Below are 4,147 nucleotides of genomic sequence, written 5' to 3' on the forward strand. Positions count from 1 at the left end.
CTAGCAATAATTTCTCTGACAGCTATTGTGATGTAATACTAGTGATCTAACACAAGCTCTGCAAAATAGTATAGCTGAAATATAAAGCTATAATGATCTTATCCATTAATTCTAACTAGCACACTGATTTAATTAGTAACTCAGAAATAGAAAATCCAGTGCATGTAAGGATAGTCATACAAGATATTGGAACTCTTGACAGCAAAACTTCTTAATTTACAAAGGTAGATATGACTTTCACCTTCAAATACATGTTTTGAATGTTGAAGCTGCATATTATAATCTTCCTAATCAAGATAAAATGTACATACACTACAATTCCCTTAAATACATGACACTAAGTTTTTTTTTTTTTGAAAAAAATACATAACAATAAGTTAAGATCAATATGAAACAATGATTATTCAACTCAAATAAAGCTAGTACTAAGGAAAACATAGGATTGATTGAGTTCCATACGTCTATATCTGTTAAGGATGACCCCAGCTTGTCAGCCAGAGCAGAAAGATGCTCTTTCGCGTCCTGAAAAATGTAGTCACAATTCAGCATCAAGGTTAGAGATAAGAAAACTATAAAAAAGCAACATGAACAAGATCTAAAAATTAAAATGATCTTCAGCACATTCAAAGGTAGGCCAAGGGTAGCATGAAAGGTAAAATGTTGAGAAGATGTGTTTTTTTTTTTTTGATAAGAAACAGAGATGATTTGAAAAATATATATATTTATATAATATTAATCATCTTAGCTACATCCTAAGAGCCACATTAAACTACTGCAAACTATAGCAACCCAAAGTGTAAGAATAGTAGAGAATATTGTCAAATTGTTCACTAGTTACTTGAAAAATGTACATTAAACAAATGGCCTCAAGGTACTCCTAACTTCACCTAAAATTTGCCTTGTTGGTGACCTTTTTCTGATGTTTCAAGAATGCCTAAAGAGAAGCCCAAGACACTTTTTCTTATATAGGAAACAAAATTCCACATGACCAAAAAAGGAAAAGAAATCAGTGAGGGAAAACAGATAGTTGAACAATCCATTCATTCAACTAAAAACAATCAAAATCAGGAAAGATGTAGAACATAGTAACCACTTCTATTGGCCAGAAAGAAGCTTAAAACCCGAGTGTTTCTCATTATGATGATTACAAATCCTTCTTTTCAATACAAGGTAACAACTCTCTGTTATAAGTAGCAAAAATGACATGTTTTACAATTCCACATTACTACTGTCATCTTCCCTTTGCCAAAGCCCATATAGGTTTCTCCTACATTAAATTTTTCTAAAAACGGTAATGAAGAATATGTTTTACAAAAGTTTATACTGCAAATATCAAGCTGTGCTAAAATGGAATTCTTTTCCCAAACAAAATCTCCATTATCATTACCCCCCCTAAGGTCACATTAACTTTAAATTCCTCACTCAGGTCCCCCTTTATTTCTAGATATCTTGTCCAAGGCCACAATGCTCTTGACACTAAAATTAAAGATTCAAGAATCTCTCCACAGAATCCAAAATAGATAGATAGAACTGAAACTCCATAAAAGTTGGACTCTGAATTTGGGGCCAAATACTAGCACATGCACATAAATAAGAAAATATACACAAGAGATCACATCATAAGCTTAAATCCATTGTCATGCTCATTGACATTTGTTACGACAAGAAAAAAAAAACATAGTTAAACAGGAGGAACCAGTATCAAGAAAAAAGATACAGGCAACACCAATGGTGAGGTGAGAATAGAAATCACCTCATCAAGGTAATCAACATCGAGGTCGCCAGAGTTATCAACATTGCCAAACATAAATCCCAAAAGCCGATTACTACCACCAGCCTCTTCGTAATCATCCTCATCATCTGCCAAATTACAATAGAAAAAATAACATTTATACATATATATTGAAACTACTTATCTTACATGTTGAATTGAATATTATGGTACAAATGTTAAATAGGAATTTAAAGTCATAGACATAATAGACCTATATAGGCCTAAAAGTTCATACACACGAAAGACTGAAATCCAATGCAAAAGTCTTCAATGTAAGACACACGACTATAAATGACCATACCAAACCTCTTCAATATAACCGGAGGACTATAAATGACTTTGATGTAAACACCCAAATAAGTAGAATAGCAAAATAGAAAGAAAATAAGAATTCATATGGTTCCCAAAAAAAATGACAGAAACAAAAAAGCTCCATTTCAGGGTTAAACGAGACAGTTGAGGGTAGCTATTGGTCTAAATAACATAAACATACCCATGAGACAGTTGAGGGTGGCTATTGGTCTAAATAACACAAACATGTGCCCAAAAGCAGTAGCTCAAACAGTAAGGCATGTAGTTTGCTCCCGCAAGGTTTAAGGTTTGAGTCCCTCATAGGTACCTAAGGTCCTACATAACAATTGCTATAATTTTATAGTCCTCAAATTTGTAAGGTTAGGTAATGAGCCTAGTTTAGAAAGAAAAAAAAATACCATAAACATGTTTAGTAAATGCTGAAGAAAGTACCAACCATCACTAATGAATCGTCCTTATTCTTCTTTATTAAACAAAATAAGGCTTGAAAGAATCAATTGCTAGTCACTATGGCTTGATAGAGAAATTATGTCGGAATGGAAAATTGGTCGAGCATTTGGGATACAGTCAAAATATAGGGAAGAATATGTGATTTTCATCTTATAAAAGAAAATAATGGTTTGAAGTTGTCATACATGTATCTTAGAGAAAAGACACCAAAAATTAAAAGAAAGTCGATAGACATTATGGAAACCCCACAATGAAATCTTACTGGTTTTCCAGTTGCCTATGCAGCTCCAATTGTTTGTTTTCACAAGAAACAAGAATAGCAAAACTACATTGAACCACACAATGAAATTACAATTTAGTCCCTTAGCATCAAACTAACCTTCATCTCTTCCATCTTGAGAACCACTATCAAAACCATAACCCATGTTGTGAAGACCTGCTTTCTGTGACAACCTAAACAAGAACAAAAGGTATAAGTAAAGACCCTTCTCACATATATATATTCTCTTAGTCACTAAGTAGATTAAGTGCTGGCACTAAGAATATTCTCTTAGTCAACATATGTCTTTTATTTATTTATTTTTTGCTGGCAGTGGCTACTAAAACAGTCGTATGTAATGTAAAAATTCTACATTTTTATAGAGTGGAAAAAGTAAATATAAAATAATATGAGGATAAAAGTGGCAAAAATGGACCAAGAGATGCTTATCCGCTCTTTTACTATTAGTATGACACTTTGAATTTGTATTTCTTTGATGCCAAGAATGATTGTTTATTTCTTTCTTTCTGACTTTTATTATAAGTTTTTTTTTGTGATAATTGATAATATGTTGTTATATATGATTTTTGTAACTCATCAAAATTCGTACTAATTATAGAAACGGTTGATCAGAAACTAGTCAAAGAGTTTGCCAAGTGCAAGATATGTCACCTCCATCTACAAAAGGAAAGAGGCCAAAACACATACCTACAGGAAAATTAGTTAAACTCCTCAATGAAAAGAGGAAGAGCTTTAGACTAAATTTGGAAATGGATAAGGTTGTTGAAGAGAGATATGGAGCAAGTGCACAAAGGATGATGAATTGAAGGATGGAGCAAGTTTCACGCATGGTTTACTTTTGTGTATCTTGTAATGTTTCTATTTTTCATTTTTGAAGTAAAAATTATTCAAGATTATAAAACTTTATTATGTTATGCTTTCAAACTTAAGTTAGAACTAAGTTCTCATGAAGTAGACACACTCATGGTTTGAATTAGTTATTGTTTAATGTAATACTTATGGTTTATCAATCTATTGAGAATTACATTTTATGATTAATTTTGAATTTTTTTTATCAAAATACAATAATGAAAATCTTTTAATTAAAAAAAAACCATATAAGTATACTTATCAAAATAAAATTTTAAATTTATTACTATATGTTATGATTTAAAAACATATTATAAGCGTAAAAAATCGTTATGGTTTATATAATATAACAAACTAAAAATGTTATCAAAATAATCAAATGTAACAGTTGAAAAGTGTTATGAAAAAAGTACAAGATAAAACTTCAAATTTATAACCAAAAACTCTATCTAAATGTTATTATTTGAATATTATAGCACCTA

General features: G+C 31.0%; 1 long non-coding RNA gene across 1 annotated transcript; it reads right to left on the minus strand.

Annotated features, from left to right (window-relative positions):
- Positions 1-399: 399 nt before the first annotated feature.
- On the minus strand, positions 400-2,945 carry LOC133789749 (uncharacterized). The gene is made up of 3 exons (XR_009873680.1): positions 2,916-2,945; positions 1,754-1,860; positions 400-522 (listed from the first exon to the last, which is right to left on the minus strand). It is a non-coding gene; the product is annotated as an uncharacterized LOC133789749 (long non-coding RNA).
- Positions 2,946-4,147: the final 1,202 nt, after the last annotated feature.

Source organism: Humulus lupulus, chromosome 7, assembly GCF_963169125.1.
Source record: "Humulus lupulus chromosome 7, drHumLupu1.1, whole genome shotgun sequence".
Taxonomy (NCBI): Eukaryota; Viridiplantae; Streptophyta; class Magnoliopsida; order Rosales; family Cannabaceae; genus Humulus; species Humulus lupulus.